Here is an 11,708-nt window from a genome sequence, read left to right on the forward strand (position 1 = left end):
TTCAGAGTGAGTCGTGCAAGTCAAAACTCATGGCTGAATCGGAGGAAAATCGCACAGTTTACACCCGGCGTAAGGGTGAGGTTTAGTTGGACTCAAAGCCGTTAGTGATGGTTTCCACCAGTAGCCACTAGGATGAGGTTGTGTTAACCGAATATTCTCTGTCATTGACAGATTTTTTTGGAAGGATGAAGAATTTTGAAGGCTGTCCGTCATTTTGACGGACTGGAATGATGTGGATGAGCCAGCATTTCAACACACAGACAGATGCATAGACCTTTTCCATTATGCACACATGGACTATCAAGGTTATTTAATCTATTAAAAATCTTGTATCCAGTGAGCTCTCTCACTGACCTCGACACCATAGATTAGTAAAAGGACATCGGTCTCCATTCTGACAGCGCACTGAGAGGCTGCTGCTGGTGTCTCAGTACGTCACAGAGGGATACAGGTAGGCATGCAGTGTTAAGGGCTTTGCACAATGAGCCCGTTTCATGTTGTTATAATCATGTATGCACACTGAAGCCAAAACTGTCGGCTTTTGTCGTTCCATTTTTTTGGAACAGTTTCGGTTTTATGTAAAATTTCATGTCAGTCCAAGTCATTTAAATAGGTGTTTGATGATTTAAAACAGTTCCCACTGCTTCCACCATGCTTGCTTACCACTGCCCGACCCTCCCCTCTCTCTTTCTCTCGCACCAAAACCTCACTTTAAACACCAAAGTTTGCTCATTTATCATGTGGATATCATCCATGGAAATGTAACAGAGAGATGGGTGATTGATGATTCAGATCAGCGCCTGCTGCTTTATGACCTCCGCCAAGGAGGTTATGTGATATGGTAGGTTTGTTCGTTAGTTACTTAGTTTGTTTGTTAGTTTCTTAGCAATGTAACTCAAAAAGTTGTCGACGGATTTTTATGAAATTTTCAGGAAATGTCAGAAATGGCATGAGGAAGAACTGATTAGATTTTGGGAGTGAACTGGATCACCGTCTGGATCCAGGAATTTTTTTAAGGATTCTGTACTATTGGAAGATAGGGCTAATGGCGGAGGTCTGCACTGTTACCACTTTACACCAGGAGATGGCGGACATGAGTAACTTCAATCCCAGCAGCAGTTTTTGGGTGTGTTTCTGTTCAAAGTTTTGGAGTTTATAGAGCTTGAAAGACACAGGCCTGGTCGAGGAGATGAGTCGGAGCGTAACAGAGAGAAAGACAGCGAATTGTAGCAAGAATACTCACAATGCTGGGAGGAATGGAGGAATATTCACCCTCTGCCATGACTAACTGAAAGTATGAGATAACATTGTACTAGAGTATAAGGGGTAGGAGCAGATAAGTTTTACTTCTTTCTACTCCTTTTCGAACATGAAAACTATGATGGACGATGCATTTTTATTATCTTTCTACTCTTTTGTTTTTTTCCTCCTTTGTCCTTTTTCTCTTTTTCTTTTTATTCTGTTTTGTCTTTTCTGTTTCTTACGCTTTACACTTTAGCTGTTAACATGTTCGAAATAAAACCATAAATAATAATAATAATAACCGGGGTGGGCATTTCCCTGCACCTTATAAATTCAGGTTGGTTGGAATCATGGCCAGGAGAGGGTGATGTTAGAGTGGACATCACATCAAATATAATGCTGGGGTCCCTCAACAGACCCCCTAGTATGTCTTTAGTCTGTTGAGGACTCAGAGCTTGAATTCTGGTCTGCAAGACAGTAGATGAGAGAAAAATACATTTTTAAATAGACATACTATACATACATCATGATATGGAAATGACGCCATGTTCTTCCTCCCACGGGGGGTCTGTGCCCTGATGGTGATGTCCTCTTCCTCAGCCAACAACTCTGCCACGGCCATGACTTCCTCTGCGGCCACGGATGGTCAAGTGTGAGTGCTTCCTAGCTCGTGTTCTTGCTCTGTCCCTTCTCATCACTGACTGTTCGGGGATGTCCAAGTCAGCGGAAATCTTGCTAAGCCTGGTGGTAGGGCCACTAGGGTAGCCTGTCGGTGGGCCACCAGCAGCCCATCGGTGGCCTACCATGTTTTTGTAAAACAAACTGTTAAAAGTCGACAGAAATATGAAATTATGACAATTCTGCCTTTTTGTCAGATATTTATTAACAAGACCTACACACCAACTATAGTCTTATAAAAAAGGCACACTGAAATACTGTTTTAACAAACACAATTAAAATAAATATTGTCTTAAAAGTAAAATAAATTTATATAAATATAAATGCAAACATGGCCAAGTCCTGGGCAATGTTCCTTTTAATTAAAAAAAAAAAAAAAAAAAAAGAAATTTACAGCTTTACTCTTTTCAGCTTTAGTCTTTTTTACTCCTGTAGAACTTTTCTATGCTTGGCTCCTGTCTGCCTCTGTTTCTCTCTGCCCTGCTGATCCGTTATTAGGGTGTAAGAGATTTCATAGTTTTTTAATTGGTTTATTATCAATATACAGTAAATCTATAATATTTCCTGCAATGGGTCACCTATAAAATGTTTTGATAACGAGCTCAATACTGATGTTTAATCAGTCTTTGTCGTTGTGATAAAATATAGAAGTAGAATGTTAATGAAACGATCATTTAACAGTCTGCAGCTGCTGAGGAGAGAGAGGGAGGAAAGAGAGAGAGCGGTTATTCATATAGACGCACACATGCGCCATGGTGAGAGAGGAGCCTAAAGCAGGAGAAAAGTTCAGCTTTGTGTTGAATCCTTTTCCCCTATGAACCACCAACACGTTAGCTTGTATTTGTCTGTCTGTGAGGGGCGTTAGTGTTTGCGTCGCTGTGTGGACGGCATGAAGCCAAAAGTGTCCGCGCAAATACGCACGACGGATGCACCGATATAGACTGGGCCATATGGCAGTTTTTTTGGGGGGGGAAAAAATCCTCCCTTTATGTGTAAATCAGTCATTGAAGCAACCATCCAGCTCCTACACACTGGCAGTGAGCCGAGCACAGTTAGAGGAAGGTGGAGTTTATGACGCTGATAAATTTAACTCACCAAAGCGCCTCACTGAGGAACCCTCCGTGGCTGAAATCCACCATCCATCCATTCAGTGGCTGTGAATAACAGGCCCTGCCATTGGCGTGTGGGCTGTTGCATTATCTGGTAGCCACACTTAACATCTCTCAGGTATGAGGCACCCATGGAGGTGGAAGCCCTAGGCTACAGTACCAGCTAGCCTGTGCGTTACTGCGCCTTTGATCACAGCGTACATTAGAAAATAACAGTGAAAACTTGTCGGGGAAATGTGAGTGCGCAACTTTTTTTTCCTCTGTGCAGAGAGGTGGAGAGCAGTGCACAATTGTGCAGAAAACCCCCTTAGCTCCACCCACACATAACTCTTCAATACTCGTCTTGCAGAGCGGGGCACGCTGTTGGATAAACCGAAGCGCACCCCAGTCTGCTGCGCTCTGGCTTTCATGACAGCGAGGCGGGGAACATTTTCAGCAACGCTTAGCCTGGCGTGGGGGCGAGCAAAGCCTGGTGGCCCGCCAGGCCCATAATGCACTGGGGGAAACCCTGTATCATTATCAAACCATGGCTATGGTAAAATTGTAATTTATCTGTGCTGAGCAGAGACGCTAACATTAGCAAGACTGTGTTAGCGTTAGTTAGCGATTGCTACATGACTAGGCATAGATTGTTTGTTAGTTGTTTGGTCCTATGTATAATTTGTTCATGCTGAGACAAAGTGTTTTCTTACCTGTGTTTTGGCCATTGTTTTCAGTGGAAAAACGTAGCAAAATCACTCCAGGAGAGTTTTGCCACCATCAGTATTCCCTTCAGCAGTGCTGCAAGTTCATGAGGAGGTATATGAGAAGAGGGGCGGAGCTACAGAGCTCAACCAGTGAGAAAAAGGGGAGGGGAGTAGAGTTGATTCTACACGGCTCTCATCGAATATTACATACTGCAGCTTTAAGCTATGAGATAACAGTCAAAAATGTGTTTTGAAGGGTATATATGACAAAAATTATCAAAACCATGGGATTTAAAGATCAAAATATAAGATAAAATTTAGCATTTTGAGGTTTTAAGTTCAAAATACATGATAAAATTCAGAATAATGTATTCTAGGGGTCAAAAAATTAGATTTTTGCCCAAATAATGTTTTCAATGGTCAAAATATGACCAAAAAAAAAAACAAAAAACAAAAAAAAAACATGAGTTTAAAAGTCAAAATATAAGATAAAGGTTGAACTACTGAGTTTTTAAGCACAATATATATCTGTCCAAATAATGTTTTGCAATGGCCAAAATGAAAACAAAAAAATCTAAATTGTGAATTTTAAAGACATAAATATATACATAAAGTGTGTTTAAGGTTAAGATATGAGATAAAGATCAAAATAATACATTTAAAAGGTTGACATATGAGAATTCAGTCCAAATGTTTTCAAAGGTCAAAATAATACAAAAAATTCAAAATCCATGAGTTTTAAAGGTCAAAATATGAGATAAAAATTGAATTATAATTTTCAAAGGACCAAATATGACTTCAAATTCAAAAATTGTAAATCTTTAAGGCAGAAAAGATCTATAGATTTAAGTCAAAAACCACACATTTTAGTCATAATTCTGAGATCCAAAATTTAAAATACGAAATGACAAATCAAGTTTCCTTTCCCACATTCTTAAATTTTATTTTACCATTTCTATTCTTTACCTCTTCTAATTTTTCTGATTTAACCAGGATATTTTAAATCATCAAGTTTAAGTTTACATTTTTACTCTGGAGAAATCTGCAGACCTCATGCCAGTGGGCCAGTTATAATAATAATTTGACATGATCCTGCTATGCCACAGCCTGGATTTGGCACCTGGGCCTTGAATTTGACACCCCTGATGTAGTAGTTTCCCTTTAATGTTCAACACAGAAGATAGTTCCACTTTTTGACATGATTAGTCTAAAGTCTTTGTTTCCTGAATTCAACACTGCAACGATCAGATCAGAGGTCCAGACCTGTCAGTTTGAAACTGCTAACTGAACCCTCAGAGTTCAAATTCTAGAGCTAGTAAAGGGGAGCGTAGTGGTTGGGGGGCTGCACAGTTTCCCATAGCTGGTGTATCCCTTATTTTGGGCAACGAAAGTTCTGTTAAATGCCAATCTAACTGCTTTCTTTTTCTCACTGCCTATTTGAGAAACAGAAACAGCCTGGAGGAGACTTCAGTTTGCACTGTCACCAGCACAAAGTCAGACTGGTTAAATAGTTCAGGAATTGTTTTGGTTAAGGTAGTTTTAGTTAGGGGTGGTGACTGGTCCAATGGCCCATTGCGTGGTTAGCCACGTTCACCACCCCTCTTTTATCTTTTTGGTAGGTGCCTATAGCCCTTTTTATTTCACTGATTTCATTTATTAGCTGATTGATTTTTTTGTGTTAAATAAAGCTTGTATTTTCATTTTGAAACTCAAACTGTTTGTCCGTGTACTTTTGTCACTGGTCCTTTTTATGTTCGAGCCTTATTTGTTAATTAATTCATGTAAGAGGCTGTAAAAATGACAGAGAGTATAATTTTATTCCTAAACAACATGCATGATGTGATGACAAAACAGCCTGCCTTTGGTTGTCACAGCTCAGTCACAATGCATTCTGGGATACAAACAGACAAAAGGACAGAAGGTTTAGCATGAGCAGCAAGAACAATCAAAAAAATGGTTAACAAATGGATAAAAAGATGTCAAATCAGAGTAATTGGTGTGGATTTAGTCTTTTAAGAGCTGGGAAAGTCAACCAAGGTCCAGACCTTCTAGAAAATGATCTGTAAGAGCTAAAAAGGCGTCATTAGAATGGCACAACGGAGGGCTTTCAGAGGAAAAAAACAAGTGCCTACGATTTACGGTGTCAAAAGTTTTTCAACTTTGAATAACACATGCCTCCTCTTGTCTTGTATGACAATGCCAGTGTCAGAGGGTTAATATCGTTTGTGTTTCAACTCAGAGTTGTTCCTCTTTTCAGAATTGTTGCAGAGCATGTTTTACACACACAGTCCTGTTATCCTCCTCTGAAACACTGAAAAACTCCCACACTAGTAAAGTAAAGCCTGATAAAGTCTACTGAAGCTTTAACTGTGGTCATGGTGCAGCAGAAGCTTTGTCTTTGGGGCTTAATGACAGACTAGGCACTGTTGTAGAAGGTGTAGTCTCGTGCCTTAATTATCTGTGGATTTTATAAGTTTGTTTTTTAAATTGGACTAAGAAAAATTCCACAAAATCTTTGCAATATTGGACGATAATTTTCTCTGTACCAATAATCGTCATACAGCCCTAGCTTTAATCAGTGCTCTAAGCTGAAGATTTTCTGTTGCTGTATTTGTAAGTATCAAGAATCCCACCCCACATCATCAAACACACCCTTTTATTAAAACAGATGAGTCTTGTACTACAACCCCAAAACCAACAAGCACAAAAATCACAAACTGTTAACACTTTTTTAGTTATTTGAGACAGCTGAACCCAAAAAAACTTCTCAGGCTCTCTTGACAGAACTCATACTGTCACATGGTAGCAGGAGACATGATAACAGGACAAAATTTTAAACAAGAGACCTGTTCATGAACCTTCCTGGGAAAACTGTGACACTGTGTTTGTCACTGAATAGGTCTTTGTTTAATTCCTGAAGAAACTAAATGCCAGATTCTTACAGTAAAATATAAAAATCTTAGTCTTTGTCCTCCTGCCCAGTTAGGTCTGTTTCTCTTCTTCATCCCTCAGTGTCAAGGCTGCTGTGAATACTTGACAATAGCGCCACCAAGTGTTCAATCATACACAAGACACAGAGAAGGATAACAAAATAGTAAATACAGCTCATGTACTAAACTCATTTATGTAACTGTAGCCTCCCAACTTGAATGCTCCTCTGTCAGGAGGGTTGAGAAAGGTTTAAAGCTCACAAAGAGTTCAGTTCTGGTCAGAAGAGTCAGGATGTGCATATGTGTTCAGTGTCAGTTCTGTTACTACCAGGGTAAGTTCATAGAGTGTGTGTCTGATCTGGATCTGGACCAGTGAACCAGCAATCCCACATCCTCTGGGGCAGGTCATACAGCTGGACACACCATGTTCTTCACCGTCCTCAGTCTCACTGGGCTGGGCTCTCCACAAGTTCATCTACAGTATGTTCTCGTTCTCCACTAGACAAAAAAAACAACACATAGAGCAGAACTGTGAGTTATTTTATTCTATTTGTGTTCTAATCTAGTGACCTCATTCACTTGTTTTCTTCATTTACTGTATCTTATGATGTATAACCATAATCCAAGGAAATGCATCAAAATAATCACCAGGGATTTTTAACAACTATTGTTAAGCAACAAAACATGAATTACTCATCATAAATTACAATATGTCAATATATTTTAACAAATAAATAAAAAATGTATTATTTACATTCCTTATTTTCTTTCATCTCTCTTTTTTAAACCTATTTTCTTACTGGTTTTTCAACTAGTGCTGTCGAAATATTTAAATGCTTTTCATCAATTAATCAAAAAAGTGAAAAATTCAAAAAAGTATGCTGAGTAATCACACTGATGCCATCAGACCATCAGCTAAAATAACTTTGTAACTTTGATTAGAACATATGTAAAAATTGTCTGTTGTTTATTTCAAGACTTTTTTAGATAAAACCATAATCTACAGATCTGAACCATCCTAGACTGACTAGTAAGTGGATGATCTGCCCTTTCTCTCCTCTTTTCCTGTTTCAAAAGCTAGTAGAAAGTAGGACTGGGGGGTATTCATTTTTTGATACAGTCATACCCTCCACAGATTTTACCAGGGTACACAGTATTAACACCAGCGCAGTCCTTAATATCTTTGGTGGTTTCTTCTGGGGATCCATCAAAGAGCACATGCACGATTGCTGGGCTCAGTCCAACAAGGCACGGCCCACCATGTAGGAAGGAATGCCCAGTCATTCGTCCAGCAACAACAAAGAGGTCGCTCTCATGGAGGAAATGGGAAGTAGAGGGAATCAAATGGTTCCCCTTAAACAGAAGAGTTCCCCTGATGTTTAAAATAAAGGGGAAAAAGATCAATCCACACAGAGGTCAATACAGAAGAAATTAAAAGTCTGCTGTCACCATTAATAAAAAAAAAAACAATGAGTCACTGATTACCTATGGTGACCACCATATTCCAGTTTACCAAGAAGATTTCAACACACATTCATATGGACATTTATTTATGTAGGTTATGCAAGACTGTAAAATTACTGAATTATTTTAAGATCTACTTTAGACACAGGACTGGCTCCTAGCATAGGTAGTAATAAATTAGCCTAGATACAGTGAAAGAAATGCATCATTATAAATAATAAAAAAAATCATAAAATAACAGCTTTTACTTACTAAAATGGATATCAAACCCATGCTGAAGTTTGGACATGGTTGATGCAAAGAAATGTCGAGTCACACCATCACCAGCAGCTGGATCTCCTATGCAAACAAAACACACCGCACAAAAACCCAAAAGCTGTGTTTCTATGATTTGCTGAAGGGTTCAATTCTACAAACAATTCATTCCTAAAATCTTAAAAGATTTCTCTGCAAGTTTGATTTGTTAGGTAGAAAAGAAATTTACCTTTCAGTGTGCATGTCAAAGGAGAGGCCCAATCAACATGAGCCATCTTGTAAAAAGAAAAGATAGCTCTGTCCCTTTCCTCTGCACTGTCTCCAAGATCCATGACCACACTTAATGGTTTTACAGTTGAATGCTGATTTAAAATCTCCTCTCTGAACATTTTTGCCGCATCTGTGGGATCTTGCTCTATTTCCAATCTAAAACAGTGAGAAAATGTACAAAAAAGCGTTATAACTTTGAGTAGAAAAATTAGTGATAAAATGGAGCAGTTTCATGTAACACACCACAGAGGTCTCTGTCCTCACTGGGATCAAGATCAATGATCTGAGGATGGAAATGTTTCCCTGATGTGGCACTGAGTCGTCAGCGTTGCCCTCAAAGTATGACCTTCCTGTGGTCCTGTCAATGTGCTCACAAATCTACCTTCACTCTGAGAAGTGTGTGAACTTTCTGCAGCTACCTCCATTGGCTCCTCAACGCCTCCCTGAAATTGTCTTTAACATGAATAGCTAATTGTGTTTGGTTTTTGGTCAAACTCCAAACTCACAATTACAGAAGACTAAAAAATGCTGTAGTTGACAGTCACATTTAAACAGAAACTAAATCCAACAGGAACATTCAACTCAACCTTTTTCAGATTTTTGGCATCAAAAATTCTCTTAAAGTTTTTACCCAGTTATACACTAGCAAGAGTCCCTACATCTGCATGCTCTCACACCGCCACACTTCTAGTTTTGATAAAATTACTCTAAAATAAACTCAATATACCTGAAAAAGGGAATTCTTCTCCACATCTTACACATTTCTGAGGTGGTCCAACCAGCTCTCTACTGCATCCTGGTTGAGAAATCTGTAGGGAAGGACAGAATTGTGTTACGAACAAAAATAAGAACGTCACTGCCACTTAGTCTGTACGAGCAATATAAGATCAAGAAACCCACAGGCTCCAGATCCAGATTATTTTTGAAGTGGTTGAATGAAGATTGCAGCATGTCCAATCTGAGTTTGAGGGTCTTTGAGATACTGGGAGCCAGTATTAGGGCATGGAATAGGAGCAAGAAGGCGACGTCTTTTTGTTCCCAATATTTTAAGTAACTTGAAATCACCACCATCCCTCAGCTTTGGAAATGATGTCAAAAGGAAATCTTTGAATTCTTCTGGGTTTGTCTGGAGACCTTAAGAGGGGAGAAATGATATCACTATATATAACAGCTGATTTTGCTTAACAACTTGAGATCGAGTCAAATGAATCATGAACTCAGAGAGTGAAAAAGACTAAGATCACATAATGGTAATGTTATACTGGCCTTGAAATGTGAGACGTCTCTCCCCCAGTCCTGCTGCAGACAGCTTGTCCTTGCCAAACCTACTAGGCACAAGCTCTGGATTTTTACTCGAGGCAGCAGAAGTCATGTATGTGGACAGATGTTGAGTGGCCACCACAGCCGAACGTCGCACCGTCAGCCGCCTCCCTCCCCTTTGGATAAGGCCTGGGACACCTCGGCTAGAATCAAACAGTAATCCACATTAGGACGTTTTATTAATGTTATTTAAGTTTGTTAATTTTTTATTATGAAGATAGAGAATCCTGAAACTTACTGTCCACCGGGTGTTGGAGTGTAGTTGAAGGTGAAATTGGAGAATTAACCTGACCAGCAAGGTTTACAACACCCGGTGCTGCAAGAAAATAAACAATGAGTTGGATCAGAGAGGTGAAATGTTATAATTTCATTAAATAACCGCTCATGTAGTTGTGTTGTTCACTGGGTCACTCAGAACTTTCTGTTTTCCAAACGATTCAACAATTCCTGCAGCATGCGAGGCAAATGGTTCCCGCTAGACGCCATCAATGTGAGAAACACACAGCAGTTGATACAGTGATCGATTGCTTCTGCCTGGTTTTAAGATGTAATCAATCATGCTTCGATGTGATGCTGCACCTGAAGTAAGGACCACCCACCTAATTTACATATTTCCTTCCTCAAACCCAGCATGGACAGAGAAATACAGAAAATAAATACATGTGGAAATAAATAAATGAATAAATGCAGAAATACAAAAATGAAATAATACAAATACATAAATAAAAATGGAAATGAATACATAAATATATAAATGTAAAAATACATAAATAATAAATATGGCCTTAAATACATAAATAAATACATAGCATCTTTAATATGCATTTAGCCTATTTATTTATTCATTTATTTATATCCGTAATTATGTCTGTATTTATTTCTACATTTATTTATTTATTAATTTTTAGTTTTGTCATTTTTGGTCCCCCATAAGTAATAAGTACACGTCACTGCCAAAAATACGAGCTAAATGATAATTAACCCTCAATATAGACCACTACAGTGGGTGTGCGTTTCAAACGTTTGTACTGAAATATAAAAATTTAAAATAATAATAATAATATTTACCGATATAAAAAGTTATATCGGTAAATAGTGCTTACCTGAAGTGTAGGTACAGGTCTTCAACCTATGCGTGTGTTTTGGTCGTCCTTGTAAAAAAGTCCTGCTTTGGTAAAACAGGCACTGCTAACGATAAACTCTTTCAGTGCAGAAGGTGAGGTGTTTACATCCATGTTCAGTGCAACAAGCCAAAGTTGGTGAAGACCGAGGTCACGTAGAGGAATACTGCGAAATATGTACGGGGTCCAGGTGGTGTGCTTGTTTGAACAGCCTGGATAAACGCAGGTACGCGGCATCTTCTGAATCTGCAGAAAACGGATTAAAAAACTCAACACCCCGTTGTAGTAACCGCGGATTGACCCCGCTACACTGCGACTCACAGCTCACCAGCGGATCACAGTGAGAGTAGGCGGAAGGATACAAAATGGCGAAAGCTTCATTGTAAACTAGTACCTGAGATAGAGGGGATTTTTGGGGGCCCAACTTAAATATTTAAATATATATACTTGATACTTAAAAGTCCCTTAGGGGGACCTCTAGTTTAGTTTAGTTTAGTTTTTCCGATTAGCAATTACTTAAATATCTCTTTAAGTGACTGCTCGTTTCTGTCTGATGGATTCTGACAATTTATTGTAATGACACACACAATATCCCAATGAATATTTTTTTAAATTGGGTTTTGTTCTATTCTG

At 38.8% G+C, this 11,708-nt stretch overlaps 1 long non-coding RNA gene across 3 annotated transcripts; it reads right to left on the reverse strand.

The window, feature by feature from the left end:
- Window positions 1-5,394: 5,394 nt before the first annotated feature.
- LOC121504275 lies at window positions 5,395-11,397 on the reverse strand. Of its 3 annotated transcripts, none has more exons than XR_005991448.1 (8): window positions 11,058-11,397; window positions 10,193-10,270; window positions 9,535-10,097; window positions 9,362-9,443; window positions 8,594-8,790; window positions 8,362-8,448; window positions 6,974-8,017; window positions 5,395-5,606 (listed from the first exon to the last, which is right to left on the reverse strand). It is a non-coding gene; the product is annotated as an uncharacterized LOC121504275 (long non-coding RNA). The 3 variants fall into 3 exon arrangements; XR_005991447.1 differs by having other exon boundaries at window positions 5,395-7,143; window positions 7,788-8,017; window positions 11,058-11,391; XR_005991446.1 differs by having other exon boundaries at window positions 5,395-8,017; window positions 11,058-11,391.
- Window positions 11,398-11,708: the final 311 nt, after the last annotated feature.

The sequence above is a fragment of the Cheilinus undulatus genome, linkage group 22 (genome assembly GCF_018320785.1).
Source record: "Cheilinus undulatus linkage group 22, ASM1832078v1, whole genome shotgun sequence".
Taxonomy (NCBI): domain Eukaryota; kingdom Metazoa; phylum Chordata; class Actinopteri; order Labriformes; family Labridae; genus Cheilinus; species Cheilinus undulatus.